A 14,555-nucleotide genomic window follows, 5' to 3' on the forward strand; every position below is an offset into this window, starting at 1 on the left:
GCTCTCTGGGGGGACCCCGTCCCGCGGGGAATAGGAGGTGAGAGCCGCCTCTTATTCGTGGGTCATCAGAGGCCGATCCGATCTTGAATGTCTGTGGAGGAAATCTTTAAGAAGTTAGAGTACACGGCCCAAGTCTGGTTTCTGATCAAAGGCGCTTTATTGGCTCAGCAAAACGATTATATACTGTTATCCCAGGGGGAGGGTTCAGCAAGCTTATTGGACAGCTCAAGCAAATCCTCTACCAATCACATGAGTCATTCAAGCATTTAACCATACAGCAATCAGTATTTTACCAAATGTGGGGAGGGGTAAGTGCACAATCCCTAGGGGCAAGTAGGACGGGGAAAATACCACCTGCTTCCTGCTCCAGATCCGGTGACCCTGTGGTTAGCACAAAGGGCTATTTTTTCTGTAAGATTTCCTGTTTTGCCCAGGGGCTAGACCTGCCAAAGGTCACTTATGTAGTCTAGTGGGATTTTTCCACCGAGGCAAAGGCTAAGGTTGAGGGCAGCCATCTTATGCAGGCCCAAGCAGTCTCTCACATATGGTGATCCTCCCACCTCAGCCTCTTGAATGCTGAGATTACAGGTGTACCACACCTATCTGGAAATTAAGACCATGATAGACGCTTGCCAAATCTGTAAAGCCATGATGGGTATTGATGGGTAGGATGAATTTAAGACTTCTTATCAAATTCCTGAGACTAATAAAGTAGAAATCTTTGAAACCTAAAAAAATAAATATTTAGCATATTCATTAAATAAATACTTTGAAGTATCTACTATGTGCCATGGTCAAGGCTGGGCTAGATTTGCAAAGAAGTGTCAAGACACTGCTTTTGCCTTCAGAGAAGCACAGTGCTATGCCTGTGACTCAGCAGCATGTTTACTCAAGCAGCATGACTGAAGGAAACTGATGTAGACTTGTCTTTTCTATCATCTGAGTGAAAATATGTCATGGTAGAAATAGAATCCTTGAGATTTATTTTACACACCTTGATTGTGTTGGTAAAGAAACATTAAATTTGAAGTTCTCTTTAATTTTTTCTGCAGAATTAAATTTTTAAGAAACAATTATTTAGAAATTTTCATGCCTTAGAAAAATGGAGAAAAAATAAGATTTAAAGTCCACAAAAGGCAGCTCTATATAAATAAAATAGCTTTGTAATTATTGTAAAAACTGTACTTTTATTTTAGTCACTTGAATAATTGCTATGGCCTTCATAACATATTGATGATTTTTAAATGGCTACTGATTTAGAACTGATAAATGTGCTTTGGATTAAACAATCTAATATGCTAATACAAATGTGCTTGAATATATTTGAATGACTTTAAAAGTGGCCCATTTGAGATGATATATCATGTAATTTTTCTCTAATCTGGATTCACCACCATTTCCCAAAATGTGTTCCAGTTCAAGAGGATGTTAATAAATATGATGCAAAAGGAGGTCTAAAGGCCCAGTGCTTTTGAAAACATTACATTTCTTACTAAAGGACTCTGAGAACCAGGCTGGTATCTGAGAAACTCTGTGTGTGTGTGTACACGCGTGCACACAGTATGACCAAAACATAAAAAAGAGCTCTTTTTCTAAGAAACAGGGTTCTGTATATTTGCACATATAAGCAAATACGTAACACATTTAGGAAGGACAGTACATAATTGGACATGCTTGTAGGCATGAATACTGTAACTAACTTCTGCATTTCAGAAAGACCACAAAATAAAATAAAATTGATTGAGCATGAACTATGTGCCAGGCACTGTTTTAAGCACTTAGCAGTGGCTCATTTTACATTTAAAACAATTTTATAAGGTGCGTATAATCAATCATCTCACTCCATATCTGCAGAAACTGGCTAAGCTAATATGGCTGAGAAGTGGCAGAATGAGAATTCAAATCAAGGGTCTCCAACACAGACTTTTATTAACTACTTCAGTATAGGGAACAGGGAAAGCGGACATTACTAGAACCTCTGTAGTAAGTCCTAGTCTCCTTCAAGCCACTACAGCCCTAAGTGATTTAATTTATTAAACAGAAAAGATAAAGAAATAAGATGCAGGGCAGCAAAGACGAAAGCCCCTGAGCCTGGAAAACAAACGTAATAAATGGCTCAAAAGGCAATGGAGGGTGATAATCCTAGAACGCTGAGGAACTGTGCAGGTGAAGATTTTGTTCTTTCCATGATGTCTTCAGCTGGTGTAATCTTGCCCTGGATCATCACAGCATCGCCGAACCACTGAGATTTTAGTTGTGACCAGAGATCAAAATGGAGTTATATGTTAACATGCTATGGCTGACCTGTAGGCAGGAGAACTGTGAAAGGATTCTTTCCCCCAATTAGGTAGAATTGCTTCCAACACTTCAGTATGTATCACTTCTAAGATCCTGTATGGCTCCAACCTTTTATTAATGTATTACCAATTGATTTGATTGTCATCACTTTCTGGAATGTTTTCATATCCTAGAGGGTTGTTACCCTCTCCATGCTCTTCTAAGATTCTGGTTGTATTTTTACTTGTTTGTTCTTTCACATAACCCATAGACTAATTTATCAAGTTCTAAAAATAACAAAAAGTATCTTGGGACTTTGCAATTATGTTTAAAATCAAAATCAATATGGAATGCCTCAATATTCAATGATATCAAATCATCCTGTTCAAGAGTATAATCTCCTCTCAAGCTTTTTTTTCTTTTAATCCTGGATCTTCATTTGTTTCTTAGGCAGTTTTATAGTTTTTTAACCAACTCAGACTTTTCTTTGCAGTAAAGACATCCCTCCAAAGCTATCTCACTTTAGCCAGGTGTGGTGGCGCACGCCTGTAATCCCAGCACTCAGGAGGCTGAGGCAGGAAGATCACTGTGAGTTCAAGACCAGCTTGGGCTACATGGTGAGTTCCTGGTCAGTCTCAAGTACATAGTGAGACTCTGTCTCAAAAAAACAATACAAAACAAAGCTATCTCACCTCCTTCTACAATGCTGCCTCCTGCCCTGACTCCTCTTCTAGTCCCTACCCTCTACTTTTCCTTTCCCTTGACAGATGTATGACACTTTATTCTACTACTTGATAATTAGGACAAATTTATGCTGATGCTACTATGGGTAGAAATCCTCCAGCAAGGCCAAACCTCTCCACACCTTCCTTCTACCTGTGTGACACTTCATCTAAAGCAGATCCTTTCTCACTTGCTTCCCTACCCATTTCACAACATCCCCGCACCCCTTTCTTGGCTTAGCTATTGTTGGAATCCTGCCCCTCTCCACGTGCTGGCCCTGCCCATGCCCTTTGAGGTGTCTCTGCCACTTCCTCTACTTACCACAAGAGTCAAGGTCTGTGCCCTAAATAACTCTGCATCCCCACCTCTACCTGGCCCTGAGGTTAGAGTCTCAACAGATATTTCATCTCTTCTGAAGTTCTATCAGAGAGACAGTGGAATTGGCTTTGTAAAATAATGCTTCGTGTTTGTCTTATATACTTTTCTCATTACTGAGACAAAATATCCAACATCCAAGATTAAAGGGAGAAAGGTTTATTTTAGCTCACAGTTTTCAGAGGTTTCCGTCATAGTCGGCTGGCTCTAAGGCAGGACAGCATGGCAGAAGGGCACAAGGGCAGTGCAGAGGAGTCCACGGCAGGGCAGACAAGAAGCAGGAAGCAGCAAGCAGCAGCAGCAACCCAGCCTTCCCGCCCCCCTTTTACATTCCATCTAAGCTATAAACCTATTGATTGGTACCACCCACACCCAGGGGAGAACTCCCATTATCCGTGCCCAGAACCATGCTAAACCCATTTAGTTATCACACACCATTAATCCCAGTATCACACACCCTAGATCCAGCCACCTCCAAAAATTCCCGCCTATGAGAACATGAGGCTTTGGGTAGACATCCACCTACAATCCAGAACAGTGTTCCTCCTCTGTACTGAGAAAAAAAAATCACAACTCCCATTTCATCTTCATCCTGACACAACCCAAACCCAGGGGTGCTTTTAGCAAAGCAGGGGGGAGGATGGTGGAAAAGCAGCTAAAGCAAAGACAGCAGCTCATCTGTGCCTTTATTCAGAAGTGCACTTCCCAAAATTCAGGCAGTGCCTACATCACTCATTTGTTACCAGAACATTATAGTTTTAGTTAAAGATGTGAGGTTTTACATTTTATGTACTCAAGTATGATTTTATTTGGTTGTTTCAGAATATTTCTGGAGGTATCTGTTCAGTCCATATTCGGTAATCTCTGTTTTCTCCTTGTAATTCTCTCATTTGATTATTAATTCACTGAATTTAAAACAGGTTAGTAAAAAGGGTGGGCAATGCTTCTGGTGGCTTTCTGGTCCATCTGTCTGTAAGAGGACAATCTCCAATTGACATTTACTGCATGCCCATTGTGGGCAGGGCACTGTAAGGAGATATAAAAGAAGGCATGTGGGCCTGGCCTTCAAACATTGACATTTGTGGTGCACAGAGGTGGAAAGAACGCCGACAGAGGGCTCTAAAGTTTTCTCAGCCTCCACTCTGGATGAAGATCTAGCTCCAGAGAGTGCCTTAAGAGCAACGTGCGGATCCAGGCTTTCCACAAGCACAGTAGAAATGATTCCTCAACAAGTACCACTGCTTGTTTTCCTCACAGCATCCCAGCCTGGATAGGTGGAATCCGGTGGTCGCTTTACTGTCTGTGGAGAGAACGGAGCACAGAGCCTGGCAATGCAAGAAGAGAGTGCCTTAAGTAGCACAGTCTGCAGGGAAGAGTGGAGACTTCAGCATCTTTATAGTCCCTGCTGTTTCTCTCTTCCTAAAATAAACCTTATCCAGGATAGTAAGAGCTATTACATGCTGTATGCAAACTTCTGTCCATTATTAAGACAGTAAATCTTTGGTTTCATCTTGCTCAGAAAAAAAATGTTTATACTGATGGCTCAGAAGGCATTGTTGTTTAGAATGAAGAAGAGAGTGGACAAAGCTGTGGACAGCAGTGACAAAGCTGCTGGTGCACCCCCAGAAGGTCACTAGAATTCTGTGTTCTTGCTAGTTGGTTCTTGTGGCTGAGTGACCCTCTTATCTCCTTCAGACTCCTGCAGTGGCCTCCTGGCTGAACGTCCAGAATCCAATCTGGTCCCGTGAAGTATTAAATGAATGTAAGATATCTCTTAAGCCCTCAACCCAGTCTGTTGGTATTTAGTTCAATCTAGTTAAGAAAAACAGATATGATCTGGTCATCCCTAGAAAGAACATTTTTGTGAATTCACTTTGGTTGGCCTGACCACAAGCTTCATTTGCTCTTCTGTGTTCCTGTGAAGGACTAGGCAGATCTTGGGTCTGTAGGTGACTTGATAAGACAGGAGGTGCTCTGCTCTGAGAGGTTCACAAAGTTCTTTGGGAAAAAAAGTCTCATAAAAAAATCATTACAGGATGATGGTGGAAAACATGCAATGGGAACACAGTAGAGGGGCCAATCGCTTTTTGCTTTTCCTTGGGATAAGGGGAAGAACAGAAGCTAGGGGTGGTGGCATCTAATCCCAGCATTCTGGGAAGCTGAGGCAAGAGGACCACAAGTTCAGGTCCAGCCTGAGCAACTCAGTGCTTTAGGGAGACCCTGTCTCAAAATAAAAGGCTGGGAATGTAGATCAATGTGAAGGCCCTGGGTTCAACTACCAGTACCACCACCACCACCACCAAAGAAATCATATTTAATATAGATTGGGTTTTCAGAAATAAGCAGGAAGTCTTAGTCTTTCCTGGTTTTTTGTTGTTTTGGTTTTGGTTTTGGTTTTTTTGTTTTTTGTTTTTGTACCAGGGATCAAACTCTGGATCTTATGCTTGAGAGACAGGGGGCAGAACCACTGAGCTAAATCCCCAGCCCACAAGAAGTCTTAGTCTAAAGAGTGGGACATTACAAGTGGAAGAGGCAGTGTGCATAGGCACAGGGCTGGGAAGGGCCAAGGAATAGTGAGTGGGGCTGGGAATAGGCCAGAAAGAAGGCTGGGGAAACACTGAAGAGTCATACATGGCAGGCAAGGGGTTCTTTCTCCTATGAGTAAGAAGGAGCTAAAGGAATTTTATTTGTTTGTTTTTGTGCTGCTGGTAATGGAACCCAGGGACTGGCACACCTTAGGCAACTGTTCTTCCAGTGAACTACATCTCCAGTCCAAAGGAGAGTTTTATGCAAGGGAGGTTTAGTAACTCTAGCAGCAATGTAGAAATGGTCTGGAGTAGGGAGAGAGAGAAAAGCATAAGGAAACCAATAGGTTTGCCAAGGTCCAGATGTATTGAGGGTCAGAGTAATACCCTAAATCTTATGAAGTGAAGGGAAAATTAGCATGGCCTGCAACTTGCTCTTATCAATTCATGGAGAGTTTTATTCTCTGTAGTTTTCAAAAATACTTTCAGTTAAAAAAAGAGGTTTTTAAAAAAACAAATCTCTGAGTTTCATGATGAAACCTTATTTTTCCAGCTTTTAAAGTACACCTGCCTTTTCTAGTGGCTGTCAAGGTGGAAGTTAAACTTTGAGCTTGTTCATTTAGCATTCAGGATTTAGAGAAAGGTACTAATGATTCCTAGATACTATATTGTAGACTGCTCCTTATCTCCCAATATTTGTTCTGTTTTACCCTCGTTTAGACAAAAAATCTTCATTTTTTTAGCTGATCACATGGCTATAAAGAATGATACTATTTCCTGACCCTTTCCAGCAAGGTGTGACTGACTGTGTTACTAAGTTCTTCTGGCTCACATGGTATAGACAAATGTGACATATAAAATTCCCAGCAGGTATTCTTAAAGAATGGGGTGTGTCCCTTCTTCCTATTGTCTTCTGATAATGTCCTTTGATAGCTGAAAGAAGAAAGTAATGGCTAGAGCCCCAGCAGCTCACTTTATGCCACAGTTATATTAGATATGGATGCCATACATAATAGAACAACAAAATAGCGATTTCTTTGGTCCCTGGCATGATGGAGATACCATATGAAACCAGACTGCTTATCAGCAGACTTGTACATTACAGAAAGAACTCTCCTGTATAAGTAATTTTTATCCTGTAGCTAAACCTAATTCTAATCCTAAGTGATATGATATGAAACTTGAAAACAAGCTTAGCTTTATTATAGTACTTTCCAGACTCAAATGATCTCAAACTTAGTGACTGAACCTTCAGTAGTTTGATAATTTATTTATATAGAATGGAAACACTGCCTCAGTTTGGGAAAAATAAAGGAAAATGATCAGGATGGCCAACATCACAGCCTCTGGATTATTATTGCTTCACTATAAGAACCAAGAGCCCGCCAGTCTAGATGGAGTTTCTGATAGTTAATTGTAGTGTCAAGTTCAATGAGAAATGCCTTACAGACTCCTTTAGCACAGTTCTAAGGTGTGTCTAGATGACTGACCCACTAAAGAAGAAAGACCCACCCTGGGTGTGGGTGTGGGTGGTACCAGCCAATAGGCTTGTATTCTGGATGGAATAAAAAGGGGAAAAGAAAGGAAGTTTCTGCTTTTGCTTCTTTGGAGGAGCTCCATTCTTCACCATTGCCTTTGGACATCCATCTCCAGGTTTGTACCACAGATTCTTCAGCTCTTCCACAGCTGACTCTGTAGGTGACCATTGTTTGCCTACCTTTTAAATCAATATGTGTATATATATTTTTAATTAAATCTGTTACTCTAGTGAACCCTAACTGACACAAATCTCCTGGGTATGTCTACAGGGAATTCAGGAGGATCTTATCTCTTCCCTGCAAATGGCCTTCTTGGGCAACTGAAGGGTAGATCAGGTTGGTCTGAACGCAAACGTGTTGCTGTCAGCTGTTCTAACACATGGAGTATAGTGCATGTCGTTAGCAGGGAAAGCATAAAATCCCATGATGAGATATGAAAGCCATATTTCTGTGATAAATTCTAGGCATAAATAAATATTTTAAGAAGTTAGTGATGTTATAGAAAATAAAAGCACTCAAGGACAACTTTCATGAGTAAATTCTAAAATTCAGAGGAGAAGGGATAAGTTTGGTTTTTTGTTTGTTTGTTTGTTTTTTGAGACAAGGTCTCACTGCATAGTTGAGACTGTCCTGGAATTCACTATGTAGCCCAGGCTGGTCTCGAACTCACAGCAATCCTCCTGCCTCAGCCTTCCGAGTGCTGGGATTACAGGTGTGCGCCAGAGAAGGGATACATTTGAAATGTAGAATCACAGAATGTCAGAAAAGACTGGGATACAGATAATGCTTTACCTAGAGAAAAATAACTATTCACACAGAAAATTGTTACTATGAATGTTCATAGCAACCTTGTGCATAATAGCCAAAAAAAAAGCAGAAACAACCTGAGATCTATAAACTGGCGACTGGAATAGAATGTGATATATCAATCAGTGGGATATTATTTGGCAATACAAGAAAATGAAGCACCCATACATGCTACCACATGGTTAAATCTTGAAATGACAGAGGACTGGAGTGTCTAGTTATAACCCAAGAGGGAATATCAGTATTATTGGAATGAAAAGAAAGGAATTGATGGGATGGATAATCAGAAGTCATGAGTTTAGCTGGCTCTGCTACCATTCCCCCTTAGTGACCTATGGGCAAGTGTGTCTCACTTTTCCAGCCTGTTTCTTCATCTGGAAAATGAAGGGGGTTGACCTAGCTTCCAAGATCCTAGTGTAACCCTAAGCATTCAAGTCCTTCTGTAATTTGACCCACATCACCCTCCTTTTCATTTCTGACTCAGAGATTCCTCCCTCTCATCTTAAGACCTAGCCACAAGAGACTCCTTATCTCCCCTGCCGGAACACAATTGCAGTAGACCACTTGAAACCACATTGGATAAGCTATAAAATATATTGAATTGGCTTATGCATTGGTTAATGATTAAAATTATGAGTCTATCCCAGGCCCATGTGACTTGCTAAATGAGCCTTTGGATGGCACGTGGAAACAGAACTCCGTATGCCAACAGTCACAATTGAGATTTCAATAATCAGGGAGATCGTGACGACTCTGGTAACAAGATGACACTGCAGCTGGGAATTTATGACTCTTGTGCAGCCATTCTCCCAGAGCAAACATTAGCTAAAGATAACACAGGAGTCTTATTAGCTCTGACCTGTCCTTCACAGGAATGTATCGTTCCTCCCTTTTTACATGCTGGACTCTCATTAGTGCCTCACTCCTACTTTTCCCTACATCTGCCTTTATGCCCCCTGCTATGTCGTGTGATCAGTAAATACTGACAAGTCTGATCCTTCTGGTCTTAGCTTGTAAGAATTAGACCACCCCAGACCCCCATAAAGGATAATCCTTTGTTCTTTGTCTATTATTCTTTTATCCCCGCTGTACCCGCAGTCAGGTAGTCGGGCAGCCCCTGATACTCCATCTTTTTGCTGCTCTGGTGCCCTATTTCTGCCCTCTAATCCCATTTACCTGACTTCGAGATCTCTTCTGGGATGCCTCCAAGCAATTCTTCAAGGCACAGGTACTTTTGGGCAGCACTGTAGTATGACCCCTTGGGGATGCATCAGTCAGTATATACTAGAGAAGCAGATTTAATGCAAGGTACACAAATATATAAGGATTGAAAAGATTGGCTTACAATGGCCACCTGAAGAGTAAGGTGTGGAAGAGTGTAAAAAGGCTGTGTGTGTGCTACAGATCCAAAGGATCAAGTTGAAGGCCGGGAGCTCACTGTAGGGTCCCGTGTGAGTTGGTATCAGGAGGCTGAAGGGTTTGCGCTGAAAGACTGAAGAGTCTGTGCTGGAGGCTGATGGGTCTTCCCTGGAAGCCAAGAGATGACATCCAAGGTGAAGGTGAAGACTGGAGCTCCTCTGAAGAAACAGAAGCAAACCTTCCTTAATCCATATACACACACCCTAGGCCCAGCCACCTCTGGAAACCCCATGAATGAGCACACGAGGCTTTGGGGGAACGGCTTCAGCTACATAGTAAGAAAGTGTCTCAAAAAAAAAAATATATATGTATATCAACAAAGGAAAACAAAATTTATTTTTAAACAAATTGTAAAATAACACGTGATGCCCATGATGTGGAAAGATTAGAACCTTTTTTGGGAAGATTAGAACCTTTGTACATTGTTGGAATATAATACAACTATTTTGGAAATCAGTTTCACAGTCCATAAAAAAATTAAAAATAGAATTACCGTATTATCCAGCAATTCTCTTGGCTATATGTCCGTCCAAAAGAATTGAAAGCAAGGATGCAAAGAGGTATTTGCACACTTATGTTCATAGCTGCGTTATTTGCAATGGGCAAAAGATTGTACCAACGCAGATGTCCATCAAAAAATGAAAAGGTAAACAAACTGTGGTCAATGTGTACAATGGAATATGAATCAGCTTTAAAAAGGAATGAAATTCTAATTGAGGCTACAATGTGGACTAACCTTGACAACCTTAGGCTATGTGAAAAAAACAGACATAAACAACATTCTCAGAGTAATCAAATTCATAGTCAGAAAGCAGAATGGTGGTTACCAAGAGGTGGCAGAGGAGACAATCAGAAGCTATTCTTTAACAGTTATGGTGTTTCTGTTTGGAAAGATAAAAAAGTCATGGAAATAAGTAAGATTGATGATTGCATAAGATTATGAATGTATTAAGGCCACTAAATTATATCCTAAAGTGGTAAAATGGTAAAATTTTGTTATAGATATTGTACCACAAAAGTTCTTTTCCCAGGGTTGGGAAATGTTGTAATGTTCTCATTACAACCCTCTTTACATCCCAGTCTACAGATGAAGTAACAGAAGTACCTGCCCTAGCTCACATCTGGGCAGTGCAGAGTCAAGTTCCTGTCTCAGCTGTTATCATTATGCATACTGTCTCATTTGGCCGTAATTATTTCAGGTACAGAACCCATCTGAACATAACACAAATGGCATTACGGCCTCAGACAGATTATTTGTGTACTTTCTCTGCAAAACAAATCCCAAGTGTGTATACTTTCAAGTTCCCACTTGTCATTCAGGTAATGGCATACTAGTGAAAGTCATTCCTTCAATTGCCATTCCTAAATGACTAATCAAAAGTAGACCCTCAAGTATTTAACCTCTTTTTATTTTTTTCATAGTACTTCCTACTATATGAAACTTCATTTGTTAGTTGATTTGTCTATCATTTTCCTCTTTCCTTATTGAAACACAAGTTTCAAACATGTTTTATTTTGAGACAGGTCTTACTATGTAATTTAGGCTGGCTTTGAACTCACTGTGTAGCCCAGGCTGGCCTCAAATTTGAGATGATCTTCCTGCTTTAGCCTCCAAAGTGCTGTGATTACAGGCATGCACCACCGTGCCTGGCCAAGGCAGCGACTTGAATTACGTTATTCACTATTTTCTCCTCAGAACTGACATCAGTGCCAGGCACATTATTAAGTGCTCAATAAATATGGGTTTAAAAAATGAATGAAATATTGAGCCTCAGTTTTCTCACATGTAAAATCTGGGCCTTGGTTCATGCTGATCACCCTATCTGGCTCTTGTCTTTTTTCACTTGGTGGATGTCTATTTGGACAGGGTCTCTGCTTCTCACTCTCACACAGCCTCCCCGCTAATTCCTCAGACCATGTAGGAGATCCTTGTTACCTACATACTCCATTGCAGGGATCACCTCATCGATAATGTCTGTCTTTCTTGCTATCACATCAACTCCAAGTGAAAGTGTGGGACCTTGTCCAATTTATTCAACTCAGCTTACCACCATGCCTTGCAAACAGGGGTGCTCAACAGATACTTTTTAATTAATTAACTTTATGAAACATGATTAACACCTGGGTCATTGTGAAGAGTTCAGATTCTATGTATAATATTTTTAGCTGAGTGCTTGTCATATAGTAGTGTCAAATAATAGAATAATAGCAAAAAAGAAAAAAAATAGTCGCAGCCTGAAAGCACCAACCACTTGCCAAACTGAAATGAGCACACAGGTATTTTCACTGATTTTAAGAAGGATGTGTCTTGGAACAAAAAGGAAATACCAATTAATAGTAACGATGCCGGTGAAATCATTAAATCTCACAGTTCCTTCTGCATTTTCTTAGACACTCATGGCCTCATCAAGTCACTTTTTCTTGGCCCTGCAGTGAATTTTTTTTCTGACATGATTGGTGTTTGTTTTACATTATTGATAAATTAGAAATGTTTCCTTTACCTTACAGCCCATGATTGGGAGTGTCTTGTAAGGGTTTAGGAGTGCTATATCATTTGGGAGGACCTATATTGGGCTTCTTCATATGTGAACTGTAAGACTTCAGGGCAGCATCAGGTATATCCCAACAGAGTATAAAATCTTCCAATCAGCAGAACCAGACTCTCAGTGATGATTTTCACCTCTCATGACAGAGGAATGTTCCACAGAGTAGCTTCTGGCTCTGTATGTCAAACCTTGTTTATCTTCTAGTACCTCTTACTTCTGACACTGGGCATTGTGGACTCATCTATAAGGCCATGTGATCTCTTACTCTCCTCCTCATGCAAAAATATCAGATAATCAGGCACAAAGGACACCTGGAGAAAACTTGGAGCTGTCACTACACCTGGAGAGCTGATGATAATCTAATTATATATAAAATGACTCTGAATCCCTTAGGTACATCCCTAAGTGGGTCCCCAACTCAACTTCCCCTTGGCCAGATCCCCAAAGTGCTGGTGGCTACTCCACCACTACCCACCACAAGGGGAAGTTGGAGTGAAAAAGGCACAGCCCTTAGCTGGTTGTGGTTTAAATGTCTTGTTTTTGTCAGCTTTACAAAAACACATGACCCTGTGAATATCTTGATAGGATCTTTCCCAGAGATCTGAAAAAGGTAAATGAGGGGACCAGAAGCTTAAAAATCTTGCCTCAAGTAACTGAGTAAGCAAATAAATGAGTTCAAAGCATTAAAAGGGTGAATATTTTAATTCTCTAGCTCAGGGACCTGAAGAGCAGACCAAATAGCAGGCCAATCAGGCTGGGACCCCACTTCTCTGCCCTTTTCATAGAATCACACTTCCACTCTTGATGTTGTCCAGGGAGTGGAGGGACTAGCAAGTATCACTCTTCATGGTGACATTTACCCCTTCAACTGAAAGTTTAAAACAACCCACATCTCTAATAGATGCATGTGGTTCACTCCATAATTTCTTAAATTTGGCAAAGAAACACCGCCACCTATGAAGTTTCCTTGCAAAAATATTGAACCTGAATCTTGTCAAGCTTCTAGGCTTAACCACCAATTTATAGGAAAATTTCAGGACAGAAGCTCCTATCAAACAACATCAAAGGAACAAGGGATGCCATCTGCAAACTTGAGTCCTCAGGAGAGACCAGGCAGGTCACATCATCCAAGTGTAACACAAATTGAAGCAAAAGGGAGCCAAAGAGGGAAATATGGATTTAGAGATATTTAAAAAGATTTATGACTGATTGCAATATGTGGACTTTAAAATACTTATTTAAAAGTAAAAGCTGTAAAAACATTTTAAGATGTCTGAGACAATTAGAATGTGAACACTGACTGGATGACTGCTGGTAATTAAAGGTGTGATGATAGTATTTTTGCTCTAAATAGAGCCCTCATCTTTTTGAGATATGTATGAAGGAAAAAATAAATTGTCAAATGAAAAATAGTATATATAATAACCACTACCTCTAAAACCTCATTTAAAACTAATTGAAATAATACAAGGTAAAAGTGTTACCTGCTTTCTTTTCCCTCATGACTCCCTTTAGATTAATTATTATTAAATTAATAATTTAGTGTATATCCACACACAAACACATATACATACTTGTGGCTATGCAGTATATAATTATTTTAAAATATATTAAATGTAATGTATTAAGTATGTTGTATACTGTGTAATGCATAAATATACATATATGCATAATTTTTATATTTTAAAATAATTTAAGATATACTTTTAAGTGTACTTTATAGTAAAAGTTTTTATAATTTAAAATTTATCATATAGTATATATTTATCTTTCATAGTACAAAAAAAAGCCATATTGGTCTGTGATTCATGATATGCATGCTGACTTGTTTAGGAATGAAGTTTACTGATATCTGCAACTTCCCTTGAATGCATCAAAGCAGATGAATGGTGAGTAGTCTGCTTGGTCTGCCACAACAAAACAGCACAGGCTCAATGGCTGTACAATAGAAATTTCTTTCTTGTAGTTCTGGAGATGGAGAAGGGTAAAATCAGGGTGCAATGCAGGTACATTGTGTTGAGTAATCTCTCAGCTGATTGCTGCCATCACCTCCTGTGTGTTCACAGAATCTCTTCCTTGTGCACGTGAGGGAAGAGAGTATGTGACTCTCTGATGTCTCTTCTTTAAAAAAATACCAATCTCGAGCCAGGGATTTAGCTCAGTGGTCCCGCTGCCTGCCTCGCGAGTGGAAGGTCTTGAGTTTGAACCCTGGCACCAAAATAAACAAAACAAAACAAAAAACAAAAACAAAAAAACAATGCTATCAGATCCAAACCTCACCCACCCTTAGGACCCTTACGACTTCATTTAACTTCAATGATTTCCTAGGGCTTTGCCATATATAT

This window comes from Fukomys damarensis, unplaced genomic scaffold (assembly GCF_012274545.1).
Source record: "Fukomys damarensis isolate Sample0158 unplaced genomic scaffold, DMR_v1.0_HiC HiC_scaffold_38, whole genome shotgun sequence".
NCBI lineage: Eukaryota > Metazoa > Chordata > Mammalia > Rodentia > Bathyergidae > Fukomys > Fukomys damarensis.